The sequence below is a fragment of the Triturus cristatus genome, chromosome 11, assembly GCF_964204655.1.
Source record: "Triturus cristatus chromosome 11, aTriCri1.1, whole genome shotgun sequence".
NCBI lineage: Eukaryota > Metazoa > Chordata > Amphibia > Caudata > Salamandridae > Triturus > Triturus cristatus.
The window spans coordinates 967842416-967861626 of record NC_140594.1 but is presented as its reverse complement, the minus strand read 5'-3'; the positions used below and the strand labels follow the sequence as shown (position 1 = coordinate 967861626).

Sequence of the window (19211 nt, the reverse complement as noted above, 5' to 3'; positions counted from 1 at the left end):
ATGAGCTCAGGGTTGGAGGCAACAAATAATGGCTGGGCTCATATGGTGAGAAATATCAAGGGGCCCGATTCACAAAAGTAATCCGAGACAAAATCCTAACTTTACGACTTTCGGTATTCACAAAGGACATTTAGGAGTAGTAAAGTTAGTATTTTGTCTCAGTTAAACTTAAGTTTTGGTCTTAAGTTTAACTTAAGTAAAACTCAAGTTTAACTGAGACAAAATCCTAACTTTACTACTGCTAAAGGCCCTTTGTGAATACCAAGAGTCGTAAAGTTAGAATTTTGTCTTAGTTAAACTTAAGTTTTGGTCTTAAGTTTAACTTAAGACCAAAACGTAAGTTTAACTGAGACAAAATCCTAACTTTACTACTCCTAAATGCCCTTTGTGAGTACCGAAAGTCATAAAGTTAGGATTTTGTCTCAGATTACTTTTGTGAATCGGGCCCAAGAGCTATAGGCTGCACTCAGAGGAACCAGTCACCAAAGATCAATAAAATGTGAGAAAATACACAGGAAATAACATACACACTGAAAGGGTGCCAGTGAAAAAAACAACACACCCTCACAGGAGCTGTGCAACAACTTCGCCCACTTCTTCCATGACAAGCTCGCAACCATATACAGAAACTTCATACCCCAACCCACACCTACGGACTTCCTCAACAGATATGGCATCACAGTAATAGACACAAACCACACACTGACCACCTGAAACATCCTCTCCACCCAGGACACCACCTCCACCATGAAATCCAACCACTCAGGAGCTCGCACAGACCCATGCCCGCACCACATCTTCAATTTCGGAAACCAAAGGATCAGTCAGAAACTCACCACCCTACTCACAACCTCTATCACCACCACAACAGTTCCAATGCCTGGAAACATGCCATGGTCATGTGGAAATATGGATTTTTATGATCAGTTATGTCCCCTATCTTGGACCCCAACGGTTTCATGTATAAATCATAAGTACATGTATGTTTCCTCCAGTTCCAGTTATGAAGACGCAAACACATGTGCGTCCACCGTCAACATGTCCTCTTTCAGATCCGCCATGAATGGGCCGGATATTCTATTCCTAAGTATGAAAGGCCACCGGCTTTATATGGTTCATTTATCCCATTTTACAGTCCAGGCGAGTAGGCCCTGATTCTGCCATCAAGCTTTTTCTGCCTTCTGCCTCTGAAAGCTCCAGTCTGAGCTCGCATCTGTACCCATGAACTTTGTCCTACTCCCTGCGCGGCTAACGGTGCCTGACTCGACCTGTCTGCTTGCCAAAAACTGTATTTCACCTTCAAGATTATCTGCTCTGCTCCGCTCTTCACCCAATGCATTCCTGTCTAGTAGTTTAAGTAAACATTCTTTCAGCTACCGAGCAAAAGGCCCGGCTTCTCTGTCTTTATGCAAGTAATTCATAGCCCTGTTACTATGGAAGATTTCTGCCCTCGCATCTAGTGTAGACACTTAGACGCTTGTACACGCACTAACAGTCAGTATAGTCAGTATAGAATAAGATTCTATCCTAAGAGACCTTTCTTTTTTGGATAACACAGTTCTTTAAACATAGGATGTTAGATATGATTTGGGATTAGGTTGACATAACCCCAGACTTCTGTCTCCACATGTAGAGCTAAATGTCAAGTCCCCTTCACCCCCTAGTTGCACGTCAATCACACGTCATGCTGCTGCGCGCGCATCTCTGCCAAGTATTTCTGCTGACATTGCGAAATTCTTTCGTGGAACCACCCATTTATGACATCATATCCAATGACGTTCTTTAAGTTACGCCCAGTTACACCTATTTTAGTTACGCATGTATGTTCTTATCTTTATTATCAACTGTTACGCCTCCTGCATCTGTTTCACTGTAATGCCTATTGTATAAAAATGATTACTTGTCAATAAAGATGGTTCTTCACTTCCTGAACCTTCGTGGTGATGGAACATGGAGTCCATCGATTCGAATTGATTTTGGAATAAAGCCCGTTCCGAACCTCTAATACCACGGATTCTGCCTCTTATTTTACTGAGCTATTGTTATAGATTTTCCGCATCAAATTAAGTTCCGGTAATTAAATTATTTACCACATAAATGGCGCCCGAATAGGGACACTTTCTCATCTCACGCGCCGGAGGTGCGTTGCAGGCCCGGTCTCCTGTCACAGCTGGACGGACAACTACGCGTACCCACAGGATTTCCTGTATCTCCCTCCTGCCCAGCGGGGGTAACTGAGGCTGCGATCAACACCCAGACGAGGCGGTGAGAAGTGCGAAGTATCCCGACCAGAGCCTAGCTGAGAGAGCAAGATCCGAGGTATACAGAGGCCCACCAGGTCCCGAAGTTCCGAAGTTCCGAAGTTTCGAGTCGAGTCCAGTCCGGTCCGAGTCCAGTTCAGTTCAGTTCCGAGGCCTTCCGTTCCGAGCTACCCGGTGAGTACCATTGTCGGGGAGGCGTTCTGACGTGCACATAGGTTGTGCCGGTCAAGACGGGTTTGGGTACACAAATCCGGTCTGCACTGTTTCAGCAGTGTATCTGTACTGTTTAGCAGTATATCAAGTATGTCTAGTATATAATCCAGAATTACCTAGTTAGTGTCGAGTATCATGTTTAGTGACTAGTTCCCTAAATGGCCATCATTGTTGTTCATTAAATGTTAAATGTTAAAATGTTTTAAATACGTTCTGTATATTGTGGTGTGAATGACTGTTCATTATTGTGTTTTGTTGTATTAAACGTGTTCAGAATTAGGTATCAGATCAGATCAGTTCTCAAAAATGCCGCTCTTTTCGAAATTAAGACAGATAAAAACTAGAAAAGGGGTACTCGAAGAAGCTGTTCCCATTCCTCCTAGGGACACTCCAGGGTACTTCATGTATCATAAACATGGCCTAGACGCCATATTATTTCTTGATTTATGGGTAGACTACACCAAGGAATTACCAGAAAGTCAGAGGTGGCCCGCAGCTGGGACCTGGGATGCAGATTGCATCGTGAAAGTAGAGGAAGAATTATGGAAAAAGAAAGCTAGACAATCACAGAAAGATGCCATTGAATTATGGCGTAAAGAATCGTATAGACGTACAGAAAAAGCACGTAGACAGGAAGAGAAGAGTAAGGAGAATTCAAATAAAGTTCGAGAAAATCTATTAATTGAAGAAGGTACTCGAGTAAAATCAGAACAAGTAGACAGACAACGAAATGCCCTTATGAATGGTATGTATCCTCTTCTGGCCGAAGGGTTACCTAAGGCTACTCCGGAGATACCAAAAGACTTGCCACCCCCATTGTTTCCGATAAAAGTACATCCCAAAGGGCATCCCAGAACCGCATAAGATGTTTTTCTTTCCTCTTATTTAGACGACGCAGCTCCCGAGTATGCTAATGCTGCGCCACATAGACCGCCTGCCGAGGGGGTTCAACGCCAAGACCCTCCTCTGTCTGTACCGCCGCAACAACAAACTCCGACACAAGTTCCGGCAAGCACATCTGTTTCTACAGCTGTACCCACAACTATGGTTGCTATATCACGTTCAACGAATCCTTTCACATCCAGCACCCCAGGTGGTGCTACGGGAGGTACAACAAACATTTTTTCCACGCCACCCAGAGTAAATAAACTTTCCTTTCAAGAATTAGCGCACCAACGTACGCCCAAACTAGTAACTCCCGACGCGCTTAAGGAACTTCTAATAGATTGTAGATATGACCCGGTGCCCGGAAAAGGGGACGAAATGCTGCTGGCATCATTACGTATCCGACGAGCTGCAATATATTTAGGGAGGCTACCAGGAATGACTACACATTTAGAAAATATATATCACTTTGTCCAGTCAGGACGAGATTCTGAAAGTATTAATAGAGCCTTGGAGTACCAGAAAGTGGAGATACAAGGGGAACTGTTACGTTTCCTCATAAATTGTGTGATCAGAAATCAAGACCGACCAGGGGTAAATCCGGAAGAAATGCAAATTCTTACCACATGGAGTCGGAATATATCAGAGGGGAGACATGATAAACGATCATGTATAGTAGCTATGTGCCGCAAGATCCGCAAAGAAGTAGAACGAATACACGAAGAAAGATTAGCAGTAGACGAGCCTGAACAAACCGAGGAGGAGGAAGAATTAGAACTGCCCACAGGACAGTTAGAAACCATGGCCTATGTAGGTAGAGGAAGATCTTGTAATAATACTAGAGGTTTTACTGATCCGATACGTCCGATACGTCCAGATAATAACAGAAACTTCCAAAACCCAATAATAAATATAAGGTCCCCCGAACATTCGTTCCAAGCCGCTGACAAATTGCTCCGAGAACGAAGGGGTTATCATATACTCGATTCTATGGACGAACAAGAATTAGCCAGGTCAGCCGTTCATTGGGTTGACAGTCCCGGAAAATATAGTGATGATACATTAGCGCACACGTTTTTGAACCTCACCCCAGATGAACAGCGTTTAGCTGGTATCTATATGGTTCAACAACTCCTCGTACTATATAAAAGCCAACACTCCGATCCTGGTCCCTTACCTGATATATTGACTGAATTACTCACGAATAAATGGAGAGGTTCAGGTACTGAGTTAATTAGAGAAATACTAGAATCCAGAAAGCAGTACATTCTTTTTGTATGCCCCGAACATGTCTCACTGCCCATCAAGAAAAGAACGACGTATTATATGGATAGACAGAATCCCTTACGCGAAGTGCACCCGATAAAAGGTGATGACAATCAGTTTAAACGTGTGTTTGTATACACACCCATATCTAAAATAGAACTATTAGAAATGAAGAAAGTGGTACCCAGTCATGACAAAGACCCAGCGGGTTTCCACCGTGAAATTAAAGACATGTTGCTCATGGGAGAATATACCTATCCCGACATTATGACAATATTGAAGGTATTAATGCCTGCGGGCATTTACGAAAAACTCAAGGAAAAGGACTGGGAGGTGGGAGACCAGAAGATAGATTGGACAGCATTAGAAAACGAAGAAAAAGCTCGAGGTCCAGGTTCAGGGCTTGGGGAAAAGACCAAAACACTACCAGGTTTACCAGTACAGGTACTGCCACGTTTATTAACTACGAAAAAGGAAGACTGGGGTGCAATCTCAGCCTGTAAACAAAAGCACGATGAGGACACTAGTGATTTCTATGCCCGATTCGAAAAATGTTTTGGTATAAATAGTGGAATAAAAGCAAGTAGCGAATCTTATCCACATCTGTTTGTGACAAAATTAGTTGAAAATGCCTTGCCCCAAGTTAAGAATAGAGTATTGAAATTCGAGAGTACCTGGCAAGGTAACACTCCGTCGCAAATGTTACAGATGCTACAGTACCATCACAATAGAATTAGAGAGGAACAAGAACATGAACAAAGACGCATGAAAGATACGAAAATGAAAATGCTCGTTTCCCAGACAGTTCCAGCTGACGGTCATAAAAAGGGTATGACACAGTCTAGTGTTTCAGCAGGTACTGTAAAAGGGACATGCAACTATTGTAAACAGCCAGGTCATTATGTACACGATTGTCCAGTTTTAAAACATAATATCGCCATAGGTAATACAAAAGAAAGACCACGGCCACTTAGACAGGATCAGAACCAACAAGGAGCTCCGCAGCATGCACAGGCCATGCCAGCTCCGCAACAGTCTATGCCAGCTCCACCACAGCAGCCTATTGCTGCTACACCAACAACGACACGACAGATGTACCAGACCGCACAGTATGATTATCCTGATTATCAACGATACTCATGAAACAGCCTAGAGAGGGAAGTTGGCTTACCCCTTATCGAGGTCCCTGTAGATCAAGAAGGACCTTATGTACACAGTGAACTATTAGGCCAAGATAGAAAATTTTTACTTGATACAGGGGCAAGCCGAACAACCATAAAACGTAGTGAAGTTCCAGGGGCACCCCTCTCAGGCTCACAGAATATTTCCCTTGGGTTTTCAGGAAAACCTATCATTAACGAAGTATCACAGCCTCTTCCCCTTACGATTGGTCCTTTGACACGAACTACAGATTTATTGCTTACTAAATCATGCCCAGAAAACCTGTTAGGTATCAAAACATTGAAAGCTCTAGGAGCTATAATATGTTGTTCTCCGGAAGGAGTAAGATTGTTTTTACGTGATTTCAAAGGGCACTATGTGTCCCGAGACATGGATCACCGACTGCAGACTTTACCCACATACTTATGGGCACAAGGCCCCACAGATGTTGGTTGCATGAACATTACACCATATCGAGTCACACTAAAGGCAGTAGTGGTACTACCACGAATGCGACAATACAAGTTACCCCCAGATGCTGTAGTGGCTTTACTGCAAATCATTGACGAACTCATTGGCCAAGGAGTGGTTGTGGAAACAGACTCCAATGTATGTAATTCCCCGATAATTCCGATTCTTAAACGAACTGATCCAAAAGCCCCGCCAGTATATCGATTGTTTATTGATCTGCGCGAATTAAATAAATGTATTGTACCACAATACCCCGTAGTTCCAGACATTTCTTCATTACTGACAGCCATTGATTCTGAAGCAACATTCTTTACTGTAATTGATCTCAAGAATGCCTTTTTTAGCGTCCCAATAGATCCGGAAAGCCAATACTTGTTCGGATTTAGTTTAAATGGACGAAGCTTTAAATTCACACGCGCACCTCAAGGATTCACAGAAAGCCCCAGCATCTATAGCCAAGCACTGAAACGAGAACTTGACAGTATCCACATGCCAGTCAACACTGCCCTGCTTCAATATGTCGATGATCTGCTGATCACCGCTAGAAGCGAACCTGAATGTGAAAAAGCCTCACTGACGGTTTTACATTTTTTGGCCGAAAAGGGGCACAAGGTGTCCCCTTCTAAGCTGCAATTCTGTGTCCAGCGAGTTGTTTACCTTGGTCACTCGCTGTCCAAGGAGGGAAGGCAGCTTACACCCGACCGCATACAGTTAATTGATAACATGTCAGTACCCAAGACACAAAAGGAGGTGCGGGCTTTTATAGGCCTCACTTCATATTGTAGGCAGTGGATCCCTCAGTATGCATTTCTAGCAAAACCACTCATTCAGTTGACAACACAGGAGGCAGCCACATCGACTGTCCTCCCTTGGACTCAGGAACATACACACGCCTTTGAAAGTTTAAAGAAAGCTTTATGTCAAGCACCTGTCCTAGCAACACCATGTTACAGTAAACAGTTCACACTCTTTGTTACAGAACGCGAAGGTACTGCTTTGTCAGTACTCACACAGGAACAAGCAGGATCACACAAACCATGTGCTTATTTTTCTAGTACATTAGATCCCGTAGCTCAGGCTCTGCCTGCGTGCCTGAAGTCAGTGGCAGCGACAGCTTTAGCAATCAGACAAAGCGATGCCATAGTGTTAGGACATCCATTGACAGTACAAGTACCACACGCAGTAGAGGTTCTCTTGAACCGCACACAAACACAACACTTGACTATAGCGAGACTCACCGGTTACGAACTAACATTGTTTCAGCCACACATAGAAATCAGACGTTGTAGTACATTAAATCCTGCCACACTGTTACCAGTAAACGGAACAGACCCACTGGCACATGATTGTATTGAAGTTATTACTATCACGACGAAACCCAGACAAGACTTGACAGACGTCCCATTGTCAGACCCAGACCTGACGTTGTATGTAGATGGTTCATGTATGAGAACAAGTACAGGAGAGCTAGTGGCCGCGTATGCAGTCACAACAGACACTGAAGTCATTGAAACAAATCGTATTAATACCTTGTCAGCTCAAGCAGCAGAGCTCACCGCTCTGACACAAGCCTGTATTCAAGCCACCAATAAGAAAGTCAACATATACACAGATTCACGTTATGCATTCGGAGTTGTACACGACTTCGGCGTGCTGTGGCGAGAGAGAGGTTATTTAACTTCTCACGGTGCCCACATTCAGCACGGACCCCTCATTCATGCCTTATTAGATGCAATACATCTACCCACTGCAATATCAATTATGAAATGTAAAGCTCATACGAAAGTTACTGATATCATTTCCCAAGGCAATGATTTAGCTGACAGAACAGCTAAACAGACTGCTCAAACTCACACAGCTGACATGACAAAGACAATAGTTCCGACACCAACACATTGCATGATGGTTAAGGATCCCGCTCTTGACGTAATTGACATACAGACACATGCTACACCAGAAGAAATAAAGAAATGGACTGAATTAGGAGGGATCCAAACGGATCAAGGATGGATGACGAAGGAAAAACCTATATGGTTTCTTCCCGACTCAATGGTCCAAGTTATCATTAATACAATACATAGTCCAGCGCACCTAGGAGAAAAGGCTATGCTAGACAGCATTCAACACATTTGGTTCAACAAACATTTACGAGCAGCAGCTAAACAAAAAGTTCGTACCTGTATGATCTGTTGTCAGTTTAACCCAGGTAAAAGCATTCCCGTAGAACAAGGTGGATTTCAGCCTCCTGATCACCCTTTTGAAGTCCTCCAGATGGATTATATCCAGATGGAACGATGTCGAGGATTCAAATATGTTCTTGTAGTTGTTTGTGCTCTTTCCCGTTGGACAGAGGCATACCCGGTTTCAGATTACACTGCCCCGACTACTGCCAAACAGTTAGTTAGAGAATTCTTCCCACGGTACGGTTTACCACGTGCTGTCTACTCAGATAACGGCCAGCCGTTCTCATCCGAACTAATGAAACACGTTTCACTTTTGTTAGGTTATCAATGGAGATTTCACTGTGTCCGACACCCCGAGGCAGCAGGTCTCGTGGAACGACATAATCAAACTCTGAAAATTAGATTGTCCAAAATATGTAGAGAGAAAGGTGTCGACTGGGTAGTAGCCTTACCAGTTGCACTCTTTTACATGAGAATGGTAGCACATTCTCGAACAGGGCTATCCCCGTATGAGGTGATCTTCGGTAGACCACCAAATATGTGGGTGACGCCTATACCTCGTAAAATAACTGACGTTGACTGTAATATGCTGACAGATTACCTGGCTTCCGTGATGTCTGCACTACAATCTTGTCGTTCACAGGTAGCTGCAGCCTTTCCCGACAATACCGAGGTGAAACCCCACGACGTAGTTCCGGGGGACCTGGTGTTAGTGAGGAACTTTGACCGGAAGTCTCAGCTGGATCCTAGGTGGAAATCGCCTCAACTTGTACTGTTAACCACGAGGACAGCCGTGAAGATCGAAGGTCGAAAAGGCTGGATACATTCAAGTCATATCAAGAAATTTCATGGACTACCATCCGATATAGAGACTAAACCCTGTATTTCCTCAAAGACAGACTCAAAGCTTCCTTTGGTTGAACGAACGAACTCAGAACTGTATAGACTAAAACTACGGTCCAATAAGTCAGACAATTTGATTGTTTAAGTCCTCTCCAAGGTGAATCGGTTGAATTTGTCTCTGACATGTATCCTCTGGACCGGAATAGAGAAAAAAATAATCAAATCCAGTTGAAAAAACATGCGTACTGTAAATCACTGCGTAGTCATTGCACAGTGACGTTATTAATTCTGTTTTTCTTATGTCTTTTAATAATCGCTACAAGTATATTGTTGCACATATATTATCCTATTTCTAAACATGTTTATAATGTTACTGCTGAACATTCTTTTAGTGAATTTCCCCCGCATGAGTTGTCATATAGATTTGCGCTGCGCAATAACACTTTTATTAGTATGTTACATCATTCCCATCAGGCTAGCAATGCTACAAATTGTTGGATATGTGGCCGACTCCCTCCCTATCAGAACTATAAGGGAATTCTGCCTCTCTTTCCATATCCGTTCACACACAATGGCTCCTGTGGAGCATGGTTTAGTTTAATTAATTCCCTAGATTCGAATTCCGCAGTTTATCAAGACAACTGGGTTTGGGGAAACCTGAACTTAGTTTTGCTTAAAGTCTGCTACCCTAACAAGGAGGGACTTCCCAAAAGAACAGGAACTGATCTAGAAAATGAAGTATATGGATTAGGTAATTTCACGCTTAATCTCATGATCCTGAATGTCGAATCCGAAGCTGCACCAATTTTGCCCGCTATGTCAGTATTTCCAGTTAAAGGTGAACTATGTATAAAAAAGAATGGCTCCATACACATGGGCCATAGTAAATGCACCACTGTAATAGAATTCAGTGATCAAGGCAAGTCTACATTTAGAGCTTCTCGTCATTCCTACTTTATATGTGGACAGACCGCATATATACGCCTACCTTTAGATTGGGATGGTACCTGTTACATAGGATTTCTTTTGCCACCTGTTTTCCTAGCTCCTCCTGATTATCATAGAAATATTCATTTAATACACAATAGACAGCTGAGAGATCTCCCAATAGTCGATTACACTGAAACAGCATGGGAGAAATACACAGATTTCAATAAAGGTTTCTTTCCTTATATAGGTACAGTCACTAATAGTAAGCTGATACGTAGATTAACCAGAACCCTTGAAGCAGTAGTAAACAAAACTATTTCCGCCTTAGGCAATTTAACAGAAGAACAGTCTGCTATGCGGATTGTTGTGCTTCAAAATCGTCTTGTCCTTGACGTCATCCTGGCCGATAGGGGCGGAGCTTGCAGGGTCATCGGATCAAGTTGTTGCATTTTCATACCAGAAAATTCGCCGTCAGTATATAAAGCTATAACTCGCCTTCATAAGATTGTAAGCCAGATACACCAGAATCCAGGCACCTGGACTTGGTCCGGTTGGTTTTGGAGTGTATTATCTACCTTTGGATGGAGGGTCCTATCCTTCCTAGGTATTGGCTTTCTCATACTATTCAGTTGCTGCTTATGTCTACAATGTGGGCCAGCGATTTGTGGTCTATGTGCCACCTCGTGTATCCCACCTCCAAGTTTTCACTCAAGATTCCGGAAGAAGAAAGAAGAACAAATGATGTTATATGAACAAATCAACGGATTGATGAGGATTGATATCTCTTAAGGGCAAGTAGGGGACAAGGAGGGAATGTGGAAATATGGATTTTTATGATCAGTTATGTCCCCTATCTTGGACCCCAACGGTTTCATGTATAAATCATAAGTACATGTATGTTTCCTCCAGTTCCAGTTATGAAGACGCAAACACATGTGCGTCCACCGTCAACATGTCCTCTTTCAGATCCGCCATGAATGGGCCGGATATTCTATTCCTAAGTATGAAAGGCCACCGGCTTTATATGGTTCATTTATCCCATTTTACAGTCCAGGCGAGTAGGCCCTGATTCTGCCATCAAGCTTTTTCTGCCTTCTGCCTCTGAAAGCTCCAGTCTGAGCTCGCATCTGTACCCATGAACTTTGTCCTACTCCCTGCGCGGCTAACGGTGCCTGACTCGACCTGTCTGCTTGCCAAAAACTGTATTTCACCTTCAAGATTATCTGCTCTGCTCCGCTCTTCACCCAATGCATTCCTGTCTAGTAGTTTAAGTAAACATTCTTTCAGCTACCGAGCAAAAGGCCCGGCTTCTCTGTCTTTATGCAAGTAATTCATAGCCCTGTTACTATGGAAGATTTCTGCCCTCGCATCTAGTGTAGACACTTAGACGCTTGTACACGCACTAACAGTCAGTATAGTCAGTATAGAATAAGATTCTATCCTAAGAGACCTTTCTTTTTTGGATAACACAGTTCTTTAAACATAGGATGTTAGATATGATTTGGGATTAGGTTGACATAACCCCAGACTTCTGTCTCCACATGTAGAGCTAAATGTCAAGTCCCCTTCACCCCCTAGTTGCACGTCAATCACACGTCATGCTGCTGCGCGCGCATCTCTGCCAAGTATTTCTGCTGACATTGCGAAATTCTTTCGTGGAACCACCCATTTATGACATCATATCCAATGACGTTCTTTAAGTTACGCCCAGTTACACCTATTTTAGTTACGCATGTATGTTCTTATCTTTATTATCAACTGTTACGCCTCCTGCATCTGTTTCACTGTAATGCCTATTGTATAAAAATGATTACTTGTCAATAAAGATGGTTCTTCACTTCCTGAACCTTCGTGGTGATGGAACATGGAGTCCATCGATTCGAATTGATTTTGGAATAAAGCCCGTTCCGAACCTCTAATACCACGGATTCTGCCTCTTATTTTACTGAGCTATTGTTATAGATTTTCCGCATCAAATTAAGTTCCGGTAATTAAATTATTTACCACAGTCAGACCACTACTCAAAAAACCTTCGCCGACCCCAGTGAACTCAAAAACTACATGCCAATCTCCCAGCTCCAATTTCCAGGAAAGGTAATGGAAAAGATCATTAACAATCAACTCATGACACACCTGGAGCAGAGAAAAACAAAGAGAGAGCGAGAAGAGGGGGTACGTCCTTATACTCAGATTAATTGGATCAACAACAAGAGGGAGGGACCCAGTACAGGAATCCAAACACAAGGCGACTCAATGCCATGAGCAAAAGTGGAAAAAATCAATAGGTTTTGAAGAAGAACCCTTATCCACCAACCTAGCTGGTGGCATGCTACATCATTTGGTTCCCAGCCGGGCTGCCGAATGCAACCTAGCTGTGCTGCCATGCCTGAATTACAGTGGAGCGGGTTCTTTTTTTTAGAGGGATGAGTTTTGGTGCAGTTTAAATGTACCTCTAGGATCCTCTATCACGGTTTTATTCCTGAGTCCTAGGACATGGTTAAAAACGTAAAGAGGATACTATGAAGACTAAATTGGTCTTCTTTATCCACATAAAATGGTCAACATGTTTCAGCCTAAACAAAGGTACAAAGGCTTTCTTCAGGACCAGGAGAGCGAGGTGTGTCAAGATTCTAGCGACCACGTGAATTATTTAGACTGCTTTGAAAGGCACGTTTGGTGCCCTCCTTGCATTCTCCATTTGGAACCAGTTCAGGGATCTGCTGGTTCCCGCTCTGGCACGAAACTGGACAAAGGATATTGAATATCCTTCCCACTGTCCAGCCCCTCTTCTGGGAGGGAATACTGAATCATGCCAACCCTTTTCTTGGGGTACTTAAGGGCTTACCTGTGGTTGGGTTCTTAGATTTATCGTGGTCACAAGATTCAGATTCGAAATCACTTCAATTTCAACCATCTGGGCACTTTGGACTTCACTGGACTTCGCTTTGGTAACCGAGACTGCAACTGGGAAAACTCCTGCGGTTTCTGGTCTCGTCATCCTGCCAGTCTTCTGCAACATCTGTGCCTGTGGTCCATACAGGTTCATCACAAGGCCTGTGGACATCCAAGACACCTACAGGAAGCTCCCTTGGAGTGTAGGAGTCACTCCCCTGCATCTGCAGGCACCGCAACGAAGCTGATGGGCCTGCTGTTCCAGAACTCCTACGGACTCTGAAAGATTCAGCAACACTGGTGTTGGCTCTGCAACACTCTTGAGGCTTGCACTGTCTTCACAGCAAGTTTGAAGCCAGTATCCCTCGTTGGAACTGCTGAAGCAGTACCCCGTGCACCACATTGACTTGCCATTGCCGAGGCTTGTGGACTCTCTCCTCCAGAGATCTTAGGGTTCCAAGAAGTTCCAGAATCATGCATCTTCTGCTGCCAAGATTTCTGCCTGCATATTTTGCACAGTGGGCCTTCATCCTTTTGTGAGCTGCTCTAGGTCCTCTTGTGACTCCTGTGCCTGCGGCCTGTGGGACCTCTCAAGGGTCTTCTTTGGCTCTAGTAGGGTCCTCTGCTTGCTTGGGGCCTGCTCTGACTTACCTGCTCTAACGACTAAGTTGGTTGCTGTTGCCAAGGCTTGTTGGTGCCCCTGCTGGACACTGAACCCTTGGCTCTTGACATACAATGCAGAACGGCTTGTGAATGGCTCCTGGTCTCATACAGCATCGCCTGGTCCGCAAAGCTGCAACTCTCCTGCATCCCCGACATCGGTGGGCATTCGTCTTCCGTGCCCCTTGGTCACTCCTGAGTGGTATAAACTCTGTCCCTCTGATTGCAGGCAACTCTCATCTTGAATCCACCTTTGGGTTCCACCAGACTCTTTCACCTTCTTCGCCAGCGGCATCTTTATTGAAGTCCTATATTGTGGTCTATGGCGGTTTCCGACGCCACTTCGCACCTATGCACCCGGCTTCCCTGGTGTAGGTATCCTGATTCAGTCCAGTCCAGATTCGGCTGGAAGCAGGATGCTGAGGTCCTGGGTAGCTGCTGCATTACGGAGAAGGGGGACCTTGGAAAACACATTGCACAGGGGGACTTAAGGGTAAGTCTGTGGGGTCCCACTCAAGAGGGCAGGTGCAGGTGCCACAGAACCACAGGAAGACAGCTGATTGTTGGTACCCAGGCCAGGCAGCTGGGTGCAGACGAGATAGGCTTAAACACCAAGAGAGAAAGGGTATTCAAACGGAACCACTCCTGGTCCCCTTGCAATAAATCTATATAAACACCAAAAGAGTAATTTCGAATCAATTGTATTTGCACAAAGCAGAAGGAGTAGCATTTGCTTTTAAAAAGAACCCTCACTCACCAACCTGGTTGGTGACATGCTTCATCATGGGTTTCCCACCTGAGCGGCCGAATGCCACTCGGGTGTGCTGCAACGCCTGTTTACAGCAGAGCGGGTATTTTTTGGAAGTGCAGAGTGAGATAGTGAAAGTTAAAAATACCTTTACTTGACCTAAAGATTTTTAATGCTGGCAAAGTAAGGTAATGTTAAAACTAAGAAGAGGATGTCCCCTCTGGTATTAAAGGACCCTACATCCCTACATAAAAACAGTGAAAGGTGGCCGGTCTACATGTTTCAGCCTCCATCTGCAAAGTAGCGAGGCTTTCTTCAGGACTGATACTGCCATGGTGGTATGCACACTCTAAGGTGCACCCTCTCCTGTGGCAGTTAGTACCGCAAACTTACGGTTTGTACTCTCAGCGTTGTCTGAAAGAAAACACATGCGATTATATAGAATGTGGGAGATTATTGCCCCATGGATCCAACCGGGGTGAAGCCGGTCTGTAGTCACACATACGCTAAGACCGGACACCCGCTTCTAGAACCTAGTCAGTTACAGGTCCATGGGGTCCTGAGTGGACACTTCTTATTGGTGCATGCTGCAGGGGTTCTTTCACCCCGGGTATTGATGGGGCACAGCTCCAGTGAGTCCTGGTATCCTCCAGCTTTGTGGGGGAACAGATCTGACCCTTCGGAGTTGGTGTACCACTTTTGGTCTGGGTGCTGCGTTGGAGTCGTCAGGGAGCAGCAAGTCGGGAAAACGGATTCTGTGATTCGGTGCCTTCTATCACAGGGGATTTGAGCCTCTACTCCTGGGGAGGTTCTATGGCAAAAATTTTGAAGGCTGGAGCCTAAGGACTATCAATATTCTCAAGGTGCCCCATGGATGCAAGGCATTGTAGAAAAGAATCCTGGAGATTACACAGGGCTCAGGTTGTGTCTTCTAAGTACTTTGTTCTGCCTAATGGGCCTGCAGGGTCACTAGATAATAAAGGGATATCAAACTGGCGTGCTTGCACCACCATCTTGAAGTCTGCCGTGGCCCGAAATTTCAAAATAACCGCAGTCAGAACACATGTAGAACCTGGTACAGCTCCAGAAAACAATGTAAGTATTTAAACAATATGCAGTTACATACTGAGGTGTGTTTGTTGATCCTAGACTGGCAATTGAATTCTTACCAAGTTGCAAATGTATACATTTCTTATTTGCTGTTCTCGCTCTGCGACTGAGTCGAACATTTCTCAAGTGATGCTTGATATCTGTTCCGAAATGTGTCCCTATTAAATTACCCGTGACTGCACCTGAACCCATGGAATGAATGGTGAATTCCCTAAAGATGCTTACTGCTGTTGTAGGTGGGCACTGGGATGGATTTGAGGGCACATTTTATACAGTTGCCTCTGGCACAGTAGTTTAGATAGGAATATCATCCTGGCACAGTCGTGCTACCAGGTCTTTTCTGCAGGCAGTGTTTCTCATGGGCATTTACTCGTAGAAGAAAGGAGCAGATTTATCATTCTTTCACGCAATGCAGCAAACCACCTTGCTGCTCTGTGGTGCGTGAAAGGGCAGGAAGGCACTGTATTTACCATTATATGGAGCCTTCCTTCCTAAGGCAGTAACGTGCTGCCTTACGTTACTCTAGATTTATCAAGCCATGCAGAGCCGCACAAGGTGGCCTCGCGTGGCTTGATAAATCTCACATGTTTTTGAGTCACTCTTGAGCCCCACTACGTGGCACAAGAGCAACGCAAAACCTTGATAAAAATGGGCCAAAAGTTTTATTGGGCATTTCTGCCCAGCACAGTATTGTTTTAATGCAATATTTTTTTATGAGAATTTCCCCGACAGTGTGCACTCTGATGGGACAATTGCATATTCACAATATTGCTGAAAGTTTCTTTCTCTGATGTCTATTTGTACCTGGCTTAGTATTTCTAGTCATAAATTTGTTATTGTGGCACTATTGTAAGAGGTTATTACTTGGAATATTTTTTTTAAGTGATACATTTCCAAAATGTAGGTGTGAGGCTCTTGCATTGGAATCCTGGAGCTGACACTGGCTACTAGGCAGTATTCAATGGTACTGTTTAACATGGGTATCACAGGACCACAATACCAATGCACCACAATTGGATGGCCAAAGAACTCCTATTTGGTACTTGACATTAGCAGGATGGCAAGAGAATGCATTCATGGCTCCCTCCAGGAGGTGAAGTGGGTTAGAAACTCATATTCAATGTGACACAGTAAATTACACTCAATAACTTCAATGACCAGTAAGCGCTTTAAATTAGAAAAAGAAAATGACTTTATCAAAAGGTACTAGATTAGTGAAAATTATAAGTGAGAAAAAAAACAAGAAGGTGCTTGCACCGTCTGGGGAAGAGAGAAGGACCCAACAATTTTTATAGGGTCTTAGCGCAAGGTACTAGATTTCTGGTAGCTTTGGCCGGCTTGGGGATCTTTAGATATGAGTCTTCTTAAGTTTTTAACAAGAGGTTTTATGACTAGAAACTTTTTTGAAATATGGGCAAGGGATGCTGATGTGGAGATTCTCGATCCAACTGTGCTCCTGAGCCAACACACTGGAAACCACACTGGGACTGTGGCTAGAATAAAGGATGTCATTCCAAAAAATAGGCAAATGTCACAATTAAAGGTGGGAGCTCTAAAAATATGCTTCCCAAAATCCTATCAACCATATAACTAGGATCAAAACATCCCCTGGAGTTCCTGGTGCTGATTTCATGGTGATCTGTGTCCGGTAACTTGTGTCTGTTCATGAACACAGGGATTTAGAGATAGGCTGGCAGCCCATCATGTACCTTGTCAGTGGACTTCATAACCTCAGCTGCCCTGGCAGTTTACCACCCACTGTGTTTAGAGATATCTGTTGGCTTGGGTGAGATCTCTATGCCCTCAGAGAAACATCAAAGCCATGAATCTTTGCTAAAAATGTCACCATGCTTCATTTGGCCGCTCAGCAAACGTTTTCATTTCCCAAAGCGGTATTTTGTTTCTGTAAAAGAAAAAAAACACTCATAACCCTGAAAACCTGGAAGTGTTTTTTGCAGGATTTGGGGGTGTTAGACCTGGCATCTTTTGGTATGTTTCCCCAGTCTTTTTGCTTTCTGGCCTCCGAGTTTTGACTCTGTTTTTGCTGGTTTAGTGTCTTTGCGCACTTTCTCACTGTTGTTCAGTGTTAAAGTGCAAGTGCTCCTATTGTAAATTGAATTATGGATTGGTGTTTCCATAATTGGCCTATTTGGTTTACTGGTAAGTCCCTAGTAACGAGCACTGACAGTGCCAGGGCCTGTAAATCAAATGCTGCTGGTAGCCCTGCAGCTCTGATTGTGCCACCCACACAAGCAGAGTTGTATGACGTTACAACGCATGCCATTACAACACATGCCGTTACAACGCATACCTTTACCCCGACTTGCTGTCTGTGCAGCGCTGGAAGTTGGAATAGTATAATTTACTATTCCAACTCCAGTGTGTGCAACAGTAGGGAAGGTGTTGGAGTTAACTCCAACACCTTCTGCCCTCTGCAACAAGCCTTTCGCGTTGTAACAACATGCTTTGTAATGGCATGTGTTATAATGCTTCCGTTGTAATGGCTGTTTACCCACAAGCAGCCTTTCAAAGGGTTCTCAGACCTGTGTTTGCATGCAGTTTTTACTGCCATGTCGACTTGGCAAAAGCACCCACTTGCCAAGCCCTAACTTTACCTTTTATTACATGTGAGTCCCCCCTAAGGTAGGATCTAGGTATCCCTATGGGTAGGGTGCAGGGAGCACTGTATGTGAAAGGTAGGACATGTCCTGGTGTGTGTGGCATGTCGTGATAGTGAACTACAGTGTAATTCGTTTTTCACTGTTAAAAGGTTATCTGTCCCATCGGATAGAATGGGGAATACTCTGTAACATTTACGAGTATATCTTCCCATTGGGAAAAGACACAGAAATAGAGTTGCCTGGACTCAGAATGTAGAAATGCATCTTTTAGTAAAGATGATTTTTATGTTCTGTGTTTGAATTTTCCCCTTTTAGAAAGTAGGTATTTTCTTACTTAGCCATCCTGTGTGCCTCTGCTGGGTTGTGGATTGACTGTCTGGCTTTGGAGTGAAAGGGGCTGGGGATGTGCAGTCTCTTCAGACCGCCACTGGGGGGGTCGAGGTGTGTCCTGCCTTTCCTGGATGAGTTAGTGCTGGGCTGAATAGATCTTGGCTGCATTTAGAATAGTGAGAGAAGATTTCCTTGCACTTGAATGGGCCTGGTCTGCCCTGGACAATGCTGTCTTCGCCTCCTGCCGGGAAGCTGGGCAAGTGAGGACCAAACTGGTTTGGGCTGGGCACTGACACTCTCTGCACCAGAGAACAAAGAGAAATGCAGTATAAATATTGGGGCCCAGACCCCAGAACTTTAGAACTTGCTTGGATCAAGGAACCTGCCAAGAAGAAGAGCTGGAAGAACTGCCAGGAGGAGTAACGCTCCTTTGCTGTGTTTTGTTGGGTTGGCCTGCAGTTGCTGCTTTTGCCCTGGGCAGTGAATGGACTGGACTGAGCTTTCTACACTTATCACTGAATATCTCCAAGGGCTTGAATTAGAGCCTATTCACGAAGTCTCAGGGACAGCAAAGACTTCACTTACCTCTGGGTACCACCTCTGGAACCGTGGGTTTCAGTTGCCACAGAGGGGGAAA

At 44.2% G+C, this 19211-nt stretch overlaps 1 protein-coding gene across 1 annotated transcript in view; it reads right to left on the bottom strand.

The window, feature by feature from the left end:
- ITM2C (integral membrane protein 2C) overlaps window positions 1-19211 on the bottom strand; it is a 288035-nt gene that overhangs the window by 208636 nt on the left and 60188 nt on the right. The gene's annotated exons all lie outside the window — the stretch shown is intronic.